We start from the raw sequence: 22,621 nt of genomic DNA, 5'->3' as shown, positions 1-22,621 counted from the left end.
GTATTAATAATAATCATTTTTAAGGGACTTGGTATTAGGTAATTTTTTCTCAAGGTTTATTTATTTTTTGTAAGGCAGAGTTACACAGGAAGAGGGAGAAACAGAAATAGATCATCTACCCATTGGTTCACTCTAAATGGTTATAATTCCAGTGCTGGACAGCCAAAGCCAGCATCCAAGAGCTTCATTTGGGTATCCCATGTGGGTTCAAGAGCCAAAGGACTTGGGCCCTCTTCCACTACTTTCCTTAGCAAGAAGTTGGATGGGAAGTGGGACAGCCAAAACTCACGCTGTTGTCCACATAGGATGTCAGCATTGCAAACAGAGTGTAACTCACTATGCTACAATGCCAGACACATATGGGTGATTTAAAAAAAATTTTTTTATCCTCTTCATTAATGAAAACTTATGCATAAGTGAAAAGATTAATTTTTTCTTTTAAAAAAGACATTTATTTTTAATTTATCTATTCATGTATAAGAGTTACAGAGAAAGAGCAATCTTCCACCTGCTGTTCACTCCCCAGATAGCTGCAATGACCAGAGGCAGACAAGGCTGAAGCCAGGAGCTTCCACCAGTCTCCTGCATGACAGGGACTCAAACACTTGCATCATCTTCTGCTGCTTTTCCCAGACCATCAACAAGGAGCTGAATCAAAAGTGAAGCAGCCAGGAAACAAACTGATGCCCATACAGGATATCAGTATTGTAGGCCATAGTTTTAGCCACTACACAACCCCAGTCAGAAAGTTAAATTCCTAAAATTAAAATACTGTTTAAAATAAAAAGGGTTTTGGAGCTGACATGGTTGCATACCTAGCTTGCATACCATGGTTGCATTTGTGGCGCCAGGTTCCCATATAGACACTGGTTCATGTATCAGCTTCTCCACTTCTTTTTTTTTCAAATCTTAAGATTTACTTATTTTCATTGGAAAGGCAGATTTACAAAGAGGGGAAAAGATAGAGAGAAAAAGACCTTCCATCTACTGATTCACTCCCCAAATGGCCACAACAGCTAGAGCTGAGCCTAATCAAGAGCCAGAACTGGCTACTCCACTTTTTTTTTTTTTTAAGATTTATTTATTTTCATTACAAAGATATACAGAGAGGAGGAGAGACAGAGAGGAAGATCTTCCGTCCGATGATTCACTCCCCAAGTGAGCCACAACGGCCAGTGCTATGCCGATCCGAAGCCGGGAACCAGGAAACTCTTCCAGGTCTCCCACACGGGTGCAGGCTCCCAATGCTTTGGGCCACCCTCGACTGCTTTCCCAGGCCACAAGCAGGGAGCTGGATGGGAAGTGGAGCTGCTGGGATTAGAACCTGCGCTCATATGGGATCCCGGGGCATTTAAGGCGAGGCCTTTAGCTGCTAGGCCACGCCCCTGGGGCCTTGGCTACTCCACTTCTGATCCAGTGTCCTCCTGATAACATGGGAGGCAACAGAGGATGGCTTGTTTCCCTGTGTATATGTACAAAATATTTCTATAAGAAGGGAAATAGCTACTGTTCAGTCAGGGGAATGTGACCAGTTTTTGTTTTGGGCTTTGGACAAGTCTACAAAATCCTTCCTTACAAAATACCATCATGGTAAATTACGAACAAGGGAAAAAGATTGTCAGCTCATAGTTGTAACTCACTTATTTCAAGTAATGTCTTATAGTTCAAATTGCATTTCAACAGAAGACTCAGCAATCTTTAAATTACACTCTATCTGATTTTCACAGATACCTTTTCTGGCTGCAGACCCAGCTATTACACACAGCCCCTATGCATAAATTATTCTTGGGTCATATAGAATCCTCAGGTAGTATTAAAGGAGAGGGCCGGTGGTATTGTGAATAACACTCACAAATTCCTTGATATGTGGGGCAGTGGGATCAAATTATAACCAATTCCATCATAATGCAAGCAATTTGACCTCTATTTCACAGGTTAGCCTTCGAGGAGTCAGACAAGCGTGAACTCCAGGACCAGTTGCCTATGGCATTTTGAAAATTTTCTAACGACTCAGGTGCAACAAAGGAAGATGGAAGATTCTTCTCTCTGTCTCTCTTCTCCTTGTAAATCTGGCTTCTAATAAGAATAAATAAATCTTTAAAAAATGTAAACTCTATAAATTCCCCAGTCGCAGGTATGTTATGAAAACAACAAAACAAAGACTGAGATAGTGCTAAAGCCATTGGCTCATTACAATCTACTGTGCATGCTCTCCTGGTCACCCAGCCTGTTACCCAAAGACTCCACGGCAGGAATATCCAATGTTTTCCTGGTAGTATCTCAGAACTGAGCTATGTTTTCAATGCATATATGGAAGAAGACAGCAGGTGACTGTATTGAAAAGCCATTAACATGAATGGAAAAGGGCAGCTGTAGTTTGAGCATTTTCCTAGGAAAGCTCTCAAAATCCAAGGATTCAGGGGCATGGAGCATGGTTAAGCCCCAGTTTGGAAATCCAGTGTGAGATCCAAGTCATTATGTGCATCAGAAGCAATAGGAGGGTCTCCACACAAGCCTCATGGAGGGAGGGGCAGAATCTATACAGATAAGTGATGTGAATCTGCCCAAAGGGGAATGCCTTACGAATGATACTACCAGCATACTGGCATGCAACCTTCCAGAGATGAAATCTGGTGAAATCTGCCTGATAAAATTCTAAAAATCACATTCATTTCTGGATTTCAAATATGCTTTCATGAAGCCTTATTTCATCGCAGCCTGGAAGGTTACTAGGCAACATAGTGTAAAGGAAAAAACACATCTTTCTGAGTCAGAGAGCTTGTTGGAGGCATATCTCAGCCACATTCTAACTCTATTGCATTGGTTGAGTTGTTGGACCTCCCTTAGTCTCAGCTCCCATATCTGAGTAATGGATGTTGGAAAGATTATGGATAACAGCTCTAAAGGACTAAGCTCCTACTAGGCACTAGAGAAATACCAAAATAATTATATTTGGAGAGCCAGGCAAACATCACTTTCTCATATGAACTAGGAAGGTTATGTGAAAGACAGAGAGAGAAAGGAAGGAAGGAATGCAGGCGAGCAGGCAGAGAGAAAGAGAGAAGAAAAGTCTTTTTAACATCTGCAAGGCTACATCAAGCCCGAGCAATCTCAAGTCCTTGCAGCAAGTGGTTCCTGGGTGAAGGGTAAGAATAACTAAGCATGAGGTCTTTGTTGATGCTATTCTAAACAAGGCTCCCAAAGGCTTGAGAGACAATAGCTACATCATATCCATTCATCATTTTTTACCTTTTCCTTTTGAGGCTTTGCACGGAAACTATTAGAGTCAGAGAAATGGCTAAAATGCTTTTTTTTTCCCCCAGTTAAGAAATGGCATCAACATAAAAGCTTCAAGCACATCCAATGGCCTCAAGGCTCACCCTGGGATGGTGAGCCTGAATTCACTTGCTTGTAATGAGGAAATGACGACAGTTCTTTAACTGCAATGTCTCGCTGCATCCAGAAATGAAAAATTCCAGCTTGTCACTGATCTCTTACAAAACCCGGCTCAAACCGCCGCCTGCCGTAGGCAGGACTCATGGAGGCTAGCCTAACCTTGCGCCTGCCTTCTTTGTTTGCTGTGTGTTTGGTTGTAACGAAGGATTTCATTCTTGAGGTTTCTTGCCTGTGGAATCTCCCTGCAGCAGGGTGACAGAGCATCAGCACTGCCCTTCAGAGCCAGGAGAGCTTCCTCCATCACTGCCTGAACATTGTCACCCACCCAAGCAGCTGGCCCCTCTTCAGTTCTCCTCCATTCCCTCCGAAAACCGAGGGGGTCAAGACACCAAACCCGGAAAAATTTGGTGGTCATTTTAAAATTGCTGTTGTTTATTTAATTGATTTCAACACACACTATATCCTTTTCCCATATTCCTCTTTCACACTGTGAAAGGCAAAGTGGTATAAGAAAGAAAAGTATTTTTAAGAAAAAAAATATTGGAAGAAAACATCATTTTTTTTGGAAGTTTTACAACAAATAGACAAAGGAAATGGGATGCCCTCAATGGGCAGCATAGGTTAAAATGTGGGAGTGACTCATTTTCAGGAAAACAGAGTCATTCAGGCTCTCAGAGTAAGTGAGGTCTGGGTTTTGAGAATGGGAAACTTGGTTTCCCTTTGGGGCCTTCCTAACAGGATAGGGAAGACCAACTATAGTTTCAGGATGCTGGTCCTTTGTCCAACTCAGTTCTGTAGAAATGGAAGAAAAGAGCCCATCTAGAGAGAATGTAAACTCCACGATGGTTCACTCTGTTCTCAAAACTTGCCTGAATTCAGCAGCCACGAAGGAGGTCTGGTTTGGGAGTCTCTTCAAAGCAGGCTGGCTCCACATCCCTCCACAGTAGCCTGTAGCCTGCTTTGTGACTGTTATATGGGGGGTCACTCGGCTTCTCACTCGCGCAAGCTCCTGAGCTGCCTGGGAGGGGCAGATCACAACATCCCAGTTCCCTTAGCCTTCCAGTAGGGCTTGATCTCCCATAAAGGTTCTAACGGACTGGTGTTTCTGACCACAGCTCTCATGTTCCAAAGTTAAATAAAACCCTGGCCCTTAACAAGAAGGTGCTAGGAGGTAGAAATTTCAGGAACCAACAAGGATACAAAGGTAGAGCCCCTATTAGAAGAGGAAAAATACAAGGGAGATGATCTCTCTCTGCCTCTCTTCCTCTCCCCCCATGAGAAGCTAGAGCATGAAGTTTTCAGGTACAGGGACCACAGTGTGCCACGGGTAGTTAGGAGGTAGGAGCTTAGTTAGGCTGGCTCATAAGGAGAGGAAAACAACGGGTACTAAAGGCTTCCAGGAGGAGGTGACAGTTGAGAACTGAGATCACCACATATCACGTCTCTTTCCATGTTGTCACATCTCTGAAACTGGGAATCATTTGCTAATTGACAGAGACTTACACAAACTTTGGTCCAGGCAGCTGTCATGGCATAACTGTCATTATCCACTCAGGAATTGACTTGGTCATTTTATCATTGGTTTGTTTGAGTAGTAGGCGCTGATAGTCCTACCTATGGGGAATTAATTGTTATTTAATGTGTCTTCAAGAAAAATAACACATGATTTTGTCTTAGAGTAAAAAATTATTGCCCAAGCAGAAAACCTTGAGAACAGAGTAAGGGTTTCTGTTGGACATGAAGCACGCAGGTGTTTATTAACAGAGGCATGACGACAGTTCTGTATTTTTTCACAAAACAACTGTTTCACTAGCCTTAAGAAAAGAGAAGCAAGCAAATAAAGCTTTGCTCCATTATGTTACTAAGATACACAGAGAGAGAAAGAGAGAGCTGCCATCCCAGACTAAGCAATGCAGCAACAAACTGGCAATCCCAGGGGATTCAGAGCAGTGACAAATGAACCCAGAGCTGGGGTGCTGATATCATGCAGAACACACAATCATTCTTAAAGCATTAAATCACAGTTTAATAGAAGAGTGGTGTTTTTACTGATAAGTGAATCTGCCAATCAAAGTTGTCTCAGTTTGAGACAGTACAGTATTTAGTTCCAAGAAACCAATTTACTTTACTTTAAATCAAAGACAATGGTGTGCTACAGTCAGCTTGCTCAGACTCAGAAAACATGGATGCACACACACACACACACACACACACACATATTCAATGACATCACATGTCTGTATTCTGTGACATCACAATAACTGGAACACAGCCATGAAAGTCACAACTGGGCAGCTGGAAGCTGTGTCAAATCAGAGCCTTGTCCATTTGCTTTCTAAGAGTTAGTTTACCAGCAAGTTTCTGCCAATGGGGAAATTTGTGGATTACCCTGGACTACATCACAGAAGCTTTGCTAGGATCTGGAGCCAGGTAATGTGAAGAAGTTATTAATAAGAAATGATTTCTCTCAATGATTGTTTCCTTAGTCTCACAGAAGCTACATGATCTCTTTGCACCCTTAGATCTGCAACAGCTGTTTATTGTCTGTCTCTTTGTCTCATTCTCCCCATGGCCATCTCTAGAACAATAGCTTTGGGTAAAGTCACACCTTTTCTGGGACAATTGCTGAGTAAGCTCTTACGCAGAGTCAGAAGGATAAGGATGAGCAGCTCATGCTCATTCTTCAGGGATGTGGTGAGAGTGAAACAGTAAGAAAGACGGGAATTCCACACTGAGGGCAGAGTAAATTCAGAGACTCTCAGAGTGACTGGAGCAAAAGAGGACAGACTGAGCATGGTGGACAAGATGGACGGAGGACAGCCATGAGGGGCTCGCTTGTCACACTGAGGAGCTTTTATTCTGCACATGACCCGGTTTCAAAGGCAAAAAGTATGAGGCCTTGGAGACCTGAAGTCTAGAGAGTCCCAGGCACACAACATGCCTGCAGCAGCAGGAGCAAGCGTGGACCAGAGATATGCCCATCAAATGATTCCTTCATGCCTTCAGCAAGCTGCTTACTTTTCCAAAACCTCACTATGCTCATCTACGAAGTGAAGGTAAGGTGTACGCACCTTGTCACTATCTGAGTTGCTGTCAAATCTACGTGAAAAGCCTTGCAGGAGGACGCCAACACCTGCTTCAAGTGCCAGGTATTCATTCTTCTGCATAATGAAGGGTTGGCCCACGTGGAACCTAATGTTGTTCTAGCTCTAAGGTTCTACAACTCCATTATCATCCTTATTATCTGCCAATCATGCTAAAGTTACAGGCTTTACAGACCTGAAACACCCTCCTCTCTTCCTGCCAAGAAACTTAATGGGAAGTTCAGGGAGTTGGAAATGACCACTTCCTAGATGGTTGTTTTCAGACACCGATACCCATAATGTTAGGCAGGAATGTGGACTGTTTAAGTTGGAATCAGAAAAGGAAATTGACTTATAAACCAGGAATAGACGCAAATCCCTAAAAAGGGGGGGGTTCTATTTTGTATAGTACATGTAAATGTAAATTATATGTAACTGAATCCATATTTGGTAACCTTTCTGCCTTTTAAAATACTGTGAATAATGCCACCACCAAAATGCCAAATGATTTAACAGTGGTTTTAGAAAACTGTGGCTAAAACATAGAGGTTTAGAATGATGAGGTCAAGAGATTTTTTTTTTCCTTCCTAAATTGCCCTTCAACCACAGTGCTTTCTGTTCAGAAACTCTCTCATATTTTAGAAAGGAAAAGTGGGAACATAATCCTACAACATTTCATGCAAAGGCGCAGAGCTGCTGAGCAGCAATAGATTGGAACTGGGGCTAACACTTGCCTAGGGCTTTTTGCATGTCAGGTCATGGGATTCCTGCTCTCCCTGAATCCTCTCATTCAATTCTCATAAAACCTCTAATGATGCAGGTGCTCTTATTGCCCCATTATACAGATGAGAAACTGAGGCTCAGACAGGCTAACTGGTTTGCTCAAGACCCTATGGTTATCAAGTGGTGAGAGTGAGCATTTGGGGTCACAGAGTCTGGCTCCCCACTTCACCCTAGTTATCCCCTTGTCCAAGCTTGTCTCTGACTATTATTTCCTAGGAACAGGTTTACCAAAGACAGCCTCTCAACACATGGCAGGGCATCTTGTTAGACACAGAGGCTCCACAATCATTGGTTTGCCACAGTGAAGCCTGAGAGCATGCGCAATGTTAGCAAGCACAGGAGATGCCCCCTTATCTACACTTTCAGCCAATTCAGTTACCTGTGGTCAACTCCAATTTGAAAATGCTCAACAGAAAACTCCAAAACATAAACTATCCTTCAGTTTTAAATTATGTGGTACACTCTTACACTGACACTGTCCCACTCCTTCCTACCAGAGGCAGTGAATGATCCACACCTTTAGTCACGGTACCCATGAGATGTAGAACCCTCTAGCAGACATCTGGGTTATTGGATTCACTATGGCAATGTCACAGTGTTTCTGTTAAGGCAACCCCTATGTAGTACCCTACTGCTACATCACTATGCCTGTGTCATTCGCATCCCTTTAGCTCCTTAGGGAAACTGTCTCATCTCAGATCATCACAAGAAGGGTGATTACAGTGCAACCAGATAGTTTGGCGGAAGGAGAAAGATATCACATTCACACAACTGTTAGCACAGTGCATTGTTTCAACTGTTCCTTTTTATTATTACTTAGTGTTAGCTGTCTCTCACTGTGCCTGTTACAAACTTTATCACAGCTATTTGTGCAGAGGGAAAAATATTGTATTCATAGAATTTCATTCCATCCATGGTTCCAGCCTCCATTGCGGGGTCTCAAAGCATACACTGTGCAGATAATAGGGGCAATGATACAAGCAGTCCATGTTCTGGAATACCAGGTCTAAGACGTCAGTCGTCATTACTAGGAAAGACTCAGACTTATAAAAAGCCTTTTGTCCCATAAGTATGTGGAAGTTCTCCTCGTTTCAGCCAGCAAGGATTTGAAAGAAGATGGCAATTCCCTTTCCAAAACCTGGTTCTGCCTTAGTGGTTGACCAGGGTATCCACTGAAACATTTCCTTTCAGTTCGAAGTGATAAAACTTCTGGAAAATGAATGAAACTATGCTGGAAAGATTTCTCACTATTTTCCAAGTAAATTCTTTCAATTGAATATATTTTCTCACATGTATTTAAACAACTTTTAAAAATAGACTTGGAGAAAACCAAAAATTGGCATTTGATTTTCTCTTTTTGGTTAACCATAAATGTTTGTGAGGTACAAAACCCGGTGGAGAGGAAAATTATAATGCAGTTCAGAAAAATTCTATTTCTAGAATGTAATTGCCAAGCAGAGAGAGCCAGTGGCATGCTTTTTATTGAGCATTTACTGAGTGCCTAGCTGGATGGGATAGAACAGAGAGTAAAGATATTAACAGTTGCCATAGAACTGAATTTTATTTAAAAAAAAAAAAGCAAGAAAGCAAGCAAGATTTCTGTAAAAACTGCAGAAGCAAGGCTGCCTCTGGGTAAAGAGCACTAAAGGATGGAGCAGATGTCCAGCTGTCCCCAGCTGGCCAAATTCCTTGCTCCTCCAGAGAAAGAGCATCTCAAACTCTCTTTACCTGAGGGATACTGTGGTGGGCTCCATGCCATCTTTGCATAAGTGACAAGAACGCAAAGAGGAACCCGTGACCACTAACGAGCCTACAGTTTCAACCCACATTCACGCAGTTTAAAACATTTGCTTCCATCTGCAGGCTCACCTCACCAATGCCCACAGCGATCTGCGGCTAGGTCAGGCAGATTTCAGAAACCAGGAACTGCAACCCAGGTCTGCAACCTGAGTGCCAGGAGTAGTCATTGCCACCCTCTTCCCATTTTTTCCCAGTCAAACCAGACCTCAATGACCAGTATTCACACTGATGAATCGCTTGGCCAACCGCAGATCAAAGCTCATTTACACTAAGACGTGACCTCCACTACAAAGCCTGATTCTAAGTCTGCCTCTTCCAATGGTGAAGAAATTTCAGACACCACTCTCAGGTTTTAAGAGGAAGACAGGGAGCCAGAATTCCCTTGGGCCTGCTTATAGGGGTTGCTCTAAGTTTCAGCACAAATGTCACTTCTTTAGGGGGCCCTTCTGTGACACTGGCTGTTGTCACATTAAGATGTTTGGTTTCGGCCACAGCACTTAATGTTAGGAGAAATTATCCCGATGGCTTTCTATAAGCAGCAGGAGAGAGAAGATCTAGTGCCATGGTACGAATATGAATGTCCCTCCAAAGCACATGAAGACACTTAACGCTCAAAACAAAAGAGTAAACGTTGAGGTCCTCGGATGGGGTGATTAGGTCATGGGAGATTCAGCACGGACAGGATTATGCTTGCTAGAAGGCCAGCCCCTTTTTCACTTCCACCTCTTCCACATGAAGAGCAAGGAGGCAACATCTTGGAACCCAGCAGCAGCCCTCAGCAGGTGCTGAATCAGCCAGTGCCTTAATCTTGAACTTCTCTGCCTCCAGAATCAAGAGAAGTAAGTTTCTGTTTATAAACTACCCCGTCTGTAACTGCAGCAGCAGAAATTGGACTAAGCCACTTCATTAGTTCTGTCTTGTACCCTGACTCCATGGTCTTACAGATTGGCTACAGCCTAAGAAGTCATCAGAGTATCACATAGAGTAAACAAATGCCTGAATGAGCAATCCACCAGTGGGAGCATGTTAGTTCTTCCAGAATGTTTGGAGTGTTTGGAGATCTAAGGAGACAGAAGTCCAATGAAGTGCCCCTGAGCAGGGGTCATCGATTGTGGTCCATTTGTCTGCCTTGATAAAGTTTTATTGTGATACAAACACATGTGTAATTATTCATTATCTTTTGCTACCTTTAGATCCAATGACAGTGCTGAGTTCTCTAACAAGAAACATTATGACTTACAATCTGAAGCAGTTACAGTCGGGTTCTTTCGTAAGTTCATTGATTGCCACATTAGACTTGCTCAAGGCAGGGTGAACTGAATTACTGGATACCCAGAATTCACAGGTTGTTGGGAATGAAGGCATAAGTGCCTTGGCTTCATTAAAGGAAACAAATGGGACTACATTAAGCTAAGAACCTTCTGCACAGCAAAGAAATGACCAACAAAGTGAAAAAGCAACCAACAGAGAGATCTTTGCATACTACACAGGAGACAAGGGGCTAATTTCCAGAATATACAAAGAACTCCAGAACAGCCATAACAACAAAACAAATAAACCAGTCAAGAAAATGGACAGACACTTTTCAAAGGAACAAATCCAAATGGCTAACAAGCATATGGAAAAATGCTCAAGCTCTCTGGCAATTAGGGAAATTCAAATAAAGACAACACTGAGGTTCCACTTAACACCAGTTAGAATGGCTCACATACAGAAACTACAAACAACACCTGCTGGCAAGGTTGCGGGGGGGGGGGGAAGAACCCTATTACATTGCTGGTGGGTCTGCAGGCTAATGCAACCATATTGAAGTCAGTATGGAGAATACTTGGGCAACTGAAAATCTACCTACCACACAACCCAGCAAAAGATTTGTTACATGAGAAAGCAACATGTACCCCCTATGTTCACCATAGCACAATCAGTAATTACAAGAACATGGAAGCAACCTAAATGCCCATCAACAGAGAACTGGATAAAGAAATTGTGGTTCATCTACTCTATGGAATACTACTCAGCTATTTTTAAAAATGAAATACATATAGCCAATTGGGCCAAACTGGAGACAATTATCCTAAGGGAAATGAGTCAATCCCAAAAAATCAGACATCATGTATTTGCCCTAATATAATATGATGTCAAATATAAGAATTTTTCCTGTGAATTCTATTTTGTTGCACTTCCTAATTATTTGTACCTTTTGTAATAAGACCTTGTGATGTAATCCATTAATCAATCATCCATAAAAGACTGATTGCTTGTAATCATAAAAAAAAAGTTTGTCCTCTGCATTAACAGACTGTCGTGGGATAGGTGTTTGGCACAGCAGTTACGATGCTGTTTGAGACAACTGCATTCCACATGGGAATGCCCAGGTTCAAATGCTGATCCTGCTTCTGAGTCCAGCTTCCTGCTAATATGTATCCTAAAAGGCAACAGATGATGGCTAAGTACTAGGGTCTGGGTATTCACATGGTGTGAGACCTGGATTGAGTTCTGGGTTCCTGGCTTCAGCCCGGCCCTACCCTAGATTTTGCAGGAATTTGATGAGTGAATCAGTTATTGGAAGATCTCTCTCTCCCTCTTCTCTTTCTGTCTTTCAAAATAAACATACAAGCTAAACATATTTTTAAAAAATATGGCCTGGAGAAGGCGCTGTGTTGTGGATAGATTAAGCAGGCAACATCTGAGAGCCAAGGACTGATTTCTATTTCCAACCCAGCTCTCTGCTAAGGGACTTGAGGGGCAGCAGGTGCTGGCCTAAGTGCTTGGATCCAGACGCCAGTATCTGAGACCTGAATGAATTCCTGCCTCTTGGCTTTCTCCTGGCTACTGTGGGCATTTGGGTAGCAAACCAATAACAAATTGAATGTCAAGCTCGCTCTCTCTCCTGCTCATTCGTTAGATGTCCCTCCTCCTCTCCCTCAGTCTCTTACTCTACCTTTCAAATCAATAATTTAAAAAAAAATGCTTTCAATATACAATTAAAAATTTTACTCTTCACTTAATTTTTGAAGTTTGATGATTAAATACAAAGAGCTACAAAACAACCAAAATGTCAAAACAAACAAGCCACTCAAGAATTGGGCACGGGAAATGGGCAAACACTTCACAAAGGAACAAACCCAAATGGCAAATAAACATATGAAAAAATGCTCAAGTTCCCTGGCAATAAGGGAAATCCAAATTAAAACATCAATGAGGTACCACCTAACGCCAGTAAGACTGGCCCACATGAATAAAAGCACCAACAACACTTGTTGGCGAGGTTGCAGGGGAAAAGGGAACCCTACTCCACTGCTGGTGGGGCTGCAGGCTGGTACAGCCTCTATGGAAATCATATTCGAACAACTCAAAATCAACATACTGTATGATCCAGCAACAGCACTCCTAGGAATATATCCAGAACACTTGTTTTATGAGAAACCAACATGCACTCCTATGTTCATAGCAGCACAATCAGTAATTGCAAAAACATGGAAGCAACCAAAATGCCCATCAGCAGAGGATTGGATAAGAAAGCTATGGTTCATCTACTCCATGGAATACTACTCAGCTATTAAAAAAAAACAAAATGCAGTTCTTTTCTATAAATAGATACTTTTATTTTTAATGTTGACTATTTTAATTATTGATTGAGAGGGCTGCATACCCACAGGGGCTTCTGATTAGGGTGAGAAGGGTGGAGGTGTGTAGAAAGATGGGTAGAACAAATGTTTCAGGTTTCCGTTTTTTTTTTTTTTTTCTCCTATATCCACAGTAGCACAGGAGGACCTGCTCCTGATGTCAAATGACCTCAGAACCAGGGGATGGGAGAGTCATTTGATGTTGCCTTAGTGACCCTCATGTGGGAAAGGATGTTCCAAGGGTGTTATTTGAGTGGTCTTGATTGTTCGGAGATGTTGTTGGCTTCGAGAAAATCTAAGGTCTGTTGGCTGAGCAGGTTTACTTCAGTGTATCCGCAGACCCAGACATCTGCGGCCAAGCCTGGGGAGAAAAGCTGTTTTAACCTGCTTTGCCTTCCACCTTTTGATCAGGTACTCAAGGTCTTCTGGTGGCTCAGAGGAGCTGGCTGTCTTGTCTTTTCTTGTGTGCAGATGTTCTCTATTGCATGGGCGTCAGCAAGTGAGGGGCCCAGTCCTGAGGCATGTACTCCAAGGCCGGATCATGTATTTTTATGATTTTCCCTGAGGCTGGAATCCAGTGATATACAGAATTGGTGAGTCCTCCAAGAAGCTTTGCCTGGAAGTCCTCCGACTCGCCTCTTGGGTGTGCCAGTTAACGCAAGGTCAGGTCAGGTCCCGTCCCATCTTCCGCTCCCGTGGATACCTGGTCTGTTCCACTCCTGCCCTGTCATTCATGTGAAGCAACGGGTGCTGTGGCCTAGCTAAGCTCCTAGGTCCAGTCCTCCCACACATCAGAAGCTGCCCCGGACCAGCTGGGTAACCCCAAATAACTCTCACCAGGGCTGCCCCAGCCCTGGTTTCTCTGCCTGCCAGCATGTTCGGCGGCCTAACCTAGCCAGGCCACCACCAACCCCAGCTCTTGCACACACTGGCGAGTGCTACAGTCCACCAGTGGCCAGCTAGCAAACTCCCTACCAAAACCAGCGCCAAGTCCCATGCTGAGGACCTGCCGGTGGATGCCGAAGCCCAGTCTGCCCGAGGTCTGCTCCCCAGCCCCGCCCAGCCTTCCTCCTAGCCCCCGCTTTCGGGTGCGCCAGGGGACTAAATGACCTAGTCCGGTCCAGCTCTCGCGTGAGCGGGTGCTTTGGCCTGTCCCAGACACGCCCTCTGGATTACCCTTTCTGAACCTTCTTGGCTCCCTCAAATTACCTGTGAGTGTAGTGGCCTGGTTCAAGAAGTCCTTCCACACCCGTCAAACAAGCCCTCGGTAGCCCCTCTGCGGATGTGTTCCCAGACTTCCGTCCCGGCAACCCGCAGCTCCCCAACAAGGCACCGCCCAAAGGTTCCGGGGCCACAGGGCATGGTCCCGCAGGCACTGCTACCCTAGACACACACATCTCTGCCCTTAGGGGCTCCTGCTGGACTGACAGGAGGTGGCTCCAAGGGAGAAAAGACTGGAGGAAATCTAAGAGACTTCTAATAGTACAGGAGGGCATTCCAAGGGAAGAAAAGTCCCAAGGAAAAGGTGGAGATAGTGTCTCTTATATACCATCTCAGGGGAGTCACTCAAAGGACAAAAGAAAGGAAAAAAAAAAAAAAACTAATTCACAACGCAGACCCTTTTCTTGAACCTTGAATTCCCACCCCCTGAGATACCTTAAGAAGCGACAGACTCCAAGAACCATTGTGTTTAGCAAGAAAAAAAGAAAGAAGGAGAAAGAAAGGAAGGAAGGAAGGAAGAGGGAAAGAAAATCACAGGAATTTGAAGTAGTCTGTAACGTTCTATTATATACTGCTACCTTGAACACACAAGTTTCTCTTGAGATCAAAGTAGCCCGGCGGATAACTTAAACATGAAACTCTGTCCTTTAACGGTGTTCTTTAGAGATGCTGGCGGTTTGTGTCTGGCTGTAGTGAGAGCACTGTATTCCTTCACACAAGGGCCAGGTGCCTCTGGTGTACAGCATCAGGAATTTCTGTCTCCCAAAATTTCCACAGCTGGTGAGGGGAAGTGTCTGGCCTGAGCTTTCAGCATCTTATTTATCTTACTCCTGGGAATCAGGACAAGTCCTGGAGCCAAAAATTGAACATCTGGGTTACGGATGGTGTAGGGAGCAGAGGTCAAAGCTCAGCTGGGAAATGAGACACCTGCTCAGCGCTGGTTGAGAAGGAGGCACGTGAAGAGGGCTTCTCTCAGAGTCAAGGGCAAGGATTGATCTTAGTAATCTCAGGCCCAGGACTGGTTGTGGTGAGGGTCAAGCAATTAGGGTGACTGGCCATTTGCTGGCTACAGAGCAAAGCACAGGGCTTCTGCAGGGATGAGAAGAGAGTAGCTGACCTGTTAGGATACACCCTGCTGGCAGTTATCCAGAAGGTGACTCCTGAGCTGGAAAAGTGAAAGCTTCATTAACAAGTGAAAACAGGCAAAAGCTTAGGATGAGTATTAAAGGTCAGGTGTGATGGGAGACTGTTGCAGTCGCACTTGCCATGGAGTAGAAGACCCCAAAAGGTGAACTCTGTGTCTTCACATGGCAGAAGAGCAGAAGACAAAGAAGCTCTCCAGGAACCTTTTTATTAGAATGGCCCTTGTGACATAAACACCCAATATGTCCCACCTCCCAGTATGCTTTGGGAATTATGCTTCCAACCTCTGAATTTAAGGGAGGATACTGCTGATCACTAAATCTATCTTTAGATTTATCAGCTATTGAATCCATTGTGTTTGAGACAGGGAAAGACACACACACACACACACACACACACACATACACACACAGCACTCACACCTACTGCTTCATCTAAAAGGCAAAGAAAGAGACAGGCAGACAAGTTTACTCTCCAAAGACCGAGAGTGGTAAGCCAGGAACTGGGAACACAATGCAGTTTTCTTGTGTGGGTAACAGGGAACCAAATACGTGAACCACCACTACTATCTCCCATGATATATTGGAGGGAAACTGGAATTGGAAACAGAGCTAGCACCCCAACATGGAAAGCAGGTGTAGCAGGAATCCTGGAAAGTCTGTGTTGCAGGTGCATCCTCCATATGTCAGGTGCCTTGAGTGGTTGAACTAGAAATACTTTTCAAATAATTTTTCTACCTAACAATTCCCGGACGACGTAAGTAGTATAAGCACCAAACCTCCCTGTGGTCAGGCTTGGGATGATAAGCTCTTGGGAAAGTCTCGTTTTTGTTTCTGCTTCTCATTGCCTGACACAAACACGTTTTCTCATTGATTTTGCTTGGCCAGAGGATGGTGGTTTTTTTTCTAACCCAACTTCTCATTTGTGGGTATGGATGTTTAAGATTTCTCATTTTTTCCTTATCCCACTGTTTCCCAGAGAGCCAGGTTTCCAAGATCAGCAGCGTGTCAGGCAGTCCACACTTGGGATTTCACTTGCCACTCTGGTTGCAACATCTTTTCCCCAGTGAGTCTCACTTCCTTTGTTCTACATTTAGCTGTGCACTCACCCAAGTGTTGATGGTGTCTCTTAAATTGTCCATTTGAGAGGCAGTGAGAGAGAGCTCCCCATACACTGATTCACTTCCCAGATCCTCATCAAAACCTGGTTGGAGCTGGAGCTAGGAATCAGGAATGGAATTCAAGTCACTACACAAGTGGAAGCAATTCAGTCCCCAGAGCATCACTGCTGCATCCTCGGCTAGGCCTAAGCAGGAGTGAGGAGTCCCAGCAGAGCAGAAACTGAACCCAGCCGCTCCAATACGGGACGACAGTGTCTCAGCCACTTGGCTCAAGGAGTTGGCATCCTCTTTAAGCCAATTGCCCACCTCATCCAGTATTTCTATGTAATTGATTCAGAGGGTAATTTTTTTCCAAGTAGTATGAACTATTTGGTTGAAGGTGGAAGTCCATGCCATACTCTGTAGGTTGGAGTCTTGGCAGCCACTTTAGCCTTCATCAGTCATGTTTGAAGCAACTGTACCCTTGCTTTGATGTAGCCGTTCAGAGGCTCTTTTGTGGTGGGGCCTCTGGATGGGATCCCAGTAACCCATGGAAATAGTATATTGCAGTAAACAGATCTGGGGGCTGACATTCAGAAAACAAGAATTCTAGTTCTGACTCTGCCCCTCAGACGAATCTCTAGAATTCTCTGTAACTCAGTGTTTTTAATCTGGAAAACAAGTTGGTCATTCTTGTCTGACTCAGTTTAAAAAAATAAATAATTAGGAAGGTGAAAATTCAGTAAGAGCATGTGAAACTATTTTGTTTACAGAGTTAATAAATGCAAACTACATGGTAACTGAACCAAGGTAAAATATAAAGCTCCCTTCTGGAGGCAAACATGCTACATTCAGATATGCCTGCCCCCGGAGTCTCACCTACCTTACTGGAGTGTGCAAAGTCACAGGCCAGAGCAGAAACATACTTTGTGTTTTTTCTAGTAAATTATCTTATATTGTATTATATCAGAAACAACACAAATGCATAGCAGATAGTAAAGATTAAAAGCGGGGGAAAAAACGCTCTTAAATACAAATTGTAAGAAAAAAATCTAAGTAAATAAATAAATAAATACAAATTGTAGTCTCTCTCTTGTACTTCAAGAGTTCAGCCCACCTATTTATGTCAATTCAATTCCATATATTCTATTCTAGTTCATTCCTTGAGTTTTCTTTAAATTCTTTTCATCACAAATTATGTTAGAGATTTATCAGAAAGGACACCTGTGTAATGTGTGTCGGGGTACCTGCTCAGCCACCTCTCCTGGTCCAGGAGCGCCCACCCCGAACAGCTCTCAGCTCCCTCATTTGCTACTATGTCTGGCCCTTTCATGGGTGAACTGTCTCTTGGTAAAAGGTATTCTGTGGTTCATGAATGCTCTGTAATCCACAATCACAGGATTGTTTTTCCCTTCGGTTTCTCAGACCAGCAACAGCACTGAGAACTTTTTAGAAATGCATACTCAGCTGGATACTTGGCACAGGAGTTAGACCATCTCTAGGAATAACCACATCCCACACAGTGGTACCTGGGTTCCAGACCTAGTTCTGATTTTGGCTTACTGTTAATGCATGTCCTGAGGGTTGGGGAGTTGCAGGTGATGACTCAAGGAGTTGGGTCCCTGCTACTCATGTAACATAACTCAATGGCAAACCTAAATTGAGTTCCTAGCACCTGCCCCAGCATGGTCCTGGCCTGGCCCGTCTCTGCTGCTGGCATTTGGGAAGTGAATCAGTAGATAGAAGATAGCTGCCTTTCTCTCCCTGTCTCCATATGTGTGTCATGCCTTTCAAAGAAAAAAATGAATGAAAAAAAAAAAGCAGAATTCAAATCCCTTTATCAGAGCTACACAATCAGAATCTGCTTTTTCTAGACAACCCAGGGAATTCACATGCAGACTAAAATCTGAGGAACACTTATTAAAGCATTGTCACAGCACAAGAGCATTGTTAAACCGGTAATATGCATGTGTATGGTGTACTGGAGTTACTCTGGACCGCCTTAAATACACAGTTCTTTTCCTATGCCACCCACAGGAATCCTAACACTGTTTTTGTTGACAGATTAGATGTACGGGCTGCGCTCTGAGAAACACACGTTCATGCTAGAAAAGTACACTGCTTCCTCAGGATCCTCTGGGGGCTTGGTTCCACAACTGCCCCCCTCCTACCTTCCCACCCCCACACCAGACACCAAATTCCACGGACACCCAAGTCCTTATGTAACTGGTGGAGTACAAGGAACCTCTGCATTCACCCATTTCTGTTTTAGCCAAGAGAGAAAGTGACAGTGAGAAACATTCAAAAAGGTCACTTGGAGCCACACACATTCAGTATGAGATTCGGGACAAGGTGGTCCAGCTTTGTATGGCGTTAAACAAGGCAGCAGGGGATTGGGCCACCATGGAGAAGGAAGATGATGGCGCGATAGCCTCTCTCTGTATATAATGTATATTTCCCTATTTCCCTCCCTCCCCCTTTCTCTGTGTCTTTTTATGCTCCATCTTCCTGCTTTTCAAACAAATTTTTTGAAAAAAGAAATATTCTACAAATGTTTAAACCATGGCCCATGACATGTTAAATGACAGTTGAATTCATTCCCACATTCATGGCTATTTTCATTTCTCCTAGGTTTTATGACTCTCTTAGCTTCTCTTTATTAGTAATCATTGATACTAATTAGTGCTGCCCCTGTGCCGGACACCCAGGTGCATGCCTCACTCCTGTGAACAGACCTCCCACGTAGCCTGAGGCAGGGATTAAAATCACTCTTCATTTTGCAGATGAAGAAACTGAGCCAAAAGAGATGACGTAATCAGTCCCCAAACACACAGCTCTTAAGTGGATAAACCACTTAATGGGATTTACATTTATTACCGGACAGTGCTCCTTTTTGTTCTTGAAAAAATGTTTTGGGGGCAGGCACTTAGCTCAGTGCTTAAATCTGAGCCTGGGACGCCCACATCCCCTGCCAGAGTGGCTGGAGCGAGTGCAGACTCCACTTCCCATCCAACTTCCAGGGAGTCAGCACACGATGGCTCAAGGAACTGGGTCCCTCATATGCCTGGGGAAGACCCTGAAGGAGTTTCTGGGTCCTCCTTGCTTCTGTCTGACTCAGCCCTAAGTGTTAGAGGTATTTAGAGAATAAGCTAGCAGACAGAAAATCTCTGTTTCAAGTAAAATAAAAAATGAAAATATTTATTCATTGTCATCTTTGCTTCATGTTTAAAAACAAGAGGGGTGGGCATGTGTGACACAGCAGGTGAAGCCATTGCTCGGGACACCCACACCCTGCATCTGAGTGCATGAGATCAAGTCCACACTCCGCTAGTTCCAGGAGTTAGCAGATGGTGGCTGAAAACCATGGAATACTACTCAGCTACCAAAAAGAATGAAATTATCTCTTTCACAACAAAAGGACTGCAGCTATGCTTAGTGAACTCAATCGCCAAGAGACGAAAGTCATGCTTTCCCTGATTTGTGGGAAGTAATATACAGAGAAAAAAAAACCATGTCATAGAAATGAGTGAAACTGACATTTTAAGATTTGATTATTGTTTAGGACAGTCCTTGTGTATATTCTTGAGGGATGGTGGTTTTTCTGCTTACTACTTCTTGGAATTCTTTATTTAAGGGAGGGCTAAGCTTGTGTTTCCAAAGAAAATTGACAGTATTTCATTGGAAAAACTAGAATAAGGAAGCAAGAGAGAAGTGGAAGCAAAGTGGGGGCTAGAAGGGGGAGTGTCATTAGGCTCTGAAAACTATATATGAAATACAGGAGATTTGTTCCCTTAGGTAAATTTTTTAAAGTTAAAAAAAATTGAAAAGTTATTTCCAACAGGAAAAACAAAGACAAAAAGATAGTGGGAATTTGGTTAGCTAGTTGAGCTGCAAACTGGATGCCGCATCTCATAACCAGGTACCTGGGATTGAATCCTCCCTCCATTTCCAGTACAGGTTTCTTCCAGGGTGCACCCTGGGAGGCAGCAGCTGATAGCCTAAGGAATTACATCCCTGAGGTCCACACGGGAGATAGAGTTGCAGTTCCTGGCTCCTGGCTGTGGCCTGAATCAGCTTGACTGTTAACCTACCTAATTGGCATAAACCAGTGAATGGAAGATCTCTTTTATGCTCATTGTGCCTTCTGGATAAATAAACTTTAAGAAAAATAAAAAGAAAATAAAAGAGAGTTGAATCATGGTTCTGGCAGCTGCCACCTCCTTCAGGCTAAAAAAGCCCTAAGGTCCCTGGAGGCAAAACCGGCTTGTCACACCCAGCTCCAAAATTTCCCCCAAATTCCCTTCTAACCTGTCATCATCTTCCATCCTTCTGAAATGAACATGCAAATAGGAATTCTAAGACTTGGAGAGCAGGTAGATGGTCAGGACAGAGGAGAACCAGGATCAGAAGGAAAATGCAAGTTTCCCTGTTCCTTCTATTCATTACTCAGAGCACATTACGTGGCAAGCAAATGGGGACTCTCTCTACCAGTTTAAACCAAAATGCTTTAGGAAACTTCCCCGAAGCCCAGACAGCAACTGGAAGACCCACTCAGCCCTCTATCTCCCTTGCTCTATCCCTGGGTCTGCGGGTGTTGAGTTTCCCAGACTCAGTGCCAACTTATTTGATGTTCCTGCTTTCTCGAAAGGCCTCCAAAATTCCCTTCTCTATTGCATAACTTAAAGAACCAACTTCCCTCCGGTTAAGCAACAGTGATCTCAATATCCTTCCCATCACAATTCCTCCTCCTCCTCCTCCTCTGTGGGTCTATTCCTCCAAAGCCAGTTTACCCTCTTGCCTTTTGTGTCCTCAGGGTTCTAAGAGTTCACAAGAGGAAATCACCCTGGCCCCTCGTCCACCTTCCGTGGGCTTCTGGGGTTCCTTCCTCTCAACTGCAGAAGAGGCCATTCCACAGTGATCTCCGGCTCTCCCATTCCATCCCCTCTCTTGTATTCTGTCATAGAACAGAAAGTAAGAAATGTGCCACCACCTAAATCTTGTTCTTAAAGGCACACAGCAGGCCAACATGGGGCATGGGGCTCTTTAAGATACCACTTGCGATGCCTGCATATCGTTTTCTCACTTCAGAGGATCTGAGTTCAAGTCCTGGCTCCTGTCTTCACTCCAGTTTCCTGGTAAGGCACATGCTGGGCTCAAGTAGTTGGGTCTCTGCCACATAATGTAGCTGATTCAGACTGAGTTTTTGCCCACCCCTGGCTGTTTGGACATTTAGTCCCATGGGTAGGATATTTCTCTGTCATTCTGCCTCACAAAAGATTTAAAAATTAAACAGAAAATATAGACCACAAAGTTACAGGTCTCTTGAAAGAAAAGACAAAGAATGATGAGTGTAATTGAGAAGACTCCTCATCCTGACTGTGAGAATCCTTGTTTAGGTGCATATTTGGAAAATGAGAGGAATTTGTATTAAAGCAAAACAAACAAAGAACTTGGGGAATTTTGTTAAATATCTTCACAGTAGTGCAAATATCTCAAGCACTCACACTCTGCTGCAGAAAATGTCTTAAAAATGTGTTTGTTCACACAGGACAAAGGTCAGTTTCAGAAACCAGCAGTCAACTTTAGGCAGGCAACTGAAGATTTTCAAAGGCAGCAAACAAAAATGGAAACATCAAAATGAATAACAGAAGCTAAATGGCTATGGAGGCTTTGAAAAGGAGGAATAAAAAGCCATTAGCCGATTTGAAATAGCTCATCTAAAAAGCAGTACACAGATTTATTACAGGTATACACATAGGATAAGGAAGGAACACGGATTAAAAATTTTTTAGAAATTAATCCCAATGAAGGATGCGCAAATAATTGTGGCATTCAAGTTTAAGATCATAAAAGAAAATAAGTGTGCCAGATCAGTTACAACAGCAGCTTAGTTTAGAATAACCCTGTCAAGAAATCTTTCTGGAGCATCAACTTCTGCAACAGCCACTACAAAACCCACTTCTTACTTCCAATCATTGGGCTTGCAAGCTAAGAGACAGATACCCCAGGCATAGCTGGAAAAGCCAATGACGCAGTGGCCGTGTCTTCCAGTGGGCAAAGAGAGGGCGTAACAACCTGTGCACATCAGAAGGGCTTAGTCAGATCCTTGTGTTTGCAGCCTAGACAGCCAGTGCTTCAAATGGGCTGCCCAGATTCTGATCCACTGTGGAATGAGCAGGAGCCTTGCCGGGTGTGTTTGAGGATTACCTGCCATGCTGCCATGTTACTGCTACTCACTGGGGCCTTCGGTGAATGACCTAATAATGTCTTCATTACCCTCTGTCTGTGGTTTGCTTCTAAACATCCTCCTCCACCACCACCATGGGAGAACGTTTCTGAAATTTCTTGCATGCACAGTGGAACAGCCAACTTGGCAATTCAGATAGTTCTTTGAATGATCTCAAATGTTCGTTTGAGAAAGGAGAAACCACCAAGATTGAGCTGAGTTAGGTTGCTTCTTCCAGGGTTCC

General features: G+C 43.6%; 1 protein-coding gene and 1 long non-coding RNA gene across 4 annotated transcripts in view; one reads left to right on the top strand and one right to left on the bottom strand.

Annotated features, from left to right (window-relative positions):
- Positions 1 to 13,979, bottom strand: part of LOC131483089 (uncharacterized) — a 33,897-nt gene extending 19,918 nt beyond the window's left edge. The window contains exon 1 of the long non-coding RNA XR_009247505.1: positions 13,898 to 13,979. This is a non-coding gene — a long non-coding RNA (uncharacterized LOC131483089). The remainder of the gene's footprint in view (positions 1 to 13,897) is intronic.
- The window catches only part of RAI14 (retinoic acid induced 14), a 155,134-nt gene continuing 138,190 nt past the window's right edge, over positions 5,678 to 22,621 (top strand). For all 3 annotated transcript variants that reach the window (XM_058680046.1, XM_058680045.1, XM_058680043.1), the window contains exon 1: positions 5,678 to 5,826. The gene's annotated coding sequence lies outside the window, so the exon portion shown is untranslated. The remainder of the gene's footprint in view (positions 5,827 to 22,621) is intronic.

The sequence above is a fragment of the Ochotona princeps genome, chromosome 23 (assembly GCF_030435755.1).
Source record: "Ochotona princeps isolate mOchPri1 chromosome 23, mOchPri1.hap1, whole genome shotgun sequence".
Taxonomy (NCBI): domain Eukaryota; kingdom Metazoa; phylum Chordata; class Mammalia; order Lagomorpha; family Ochotonidae; genus Ochotona; species Ochotona princeps.
This window is presented reverse-complemented; position numbering and strand designations above follow the sequence as displayed.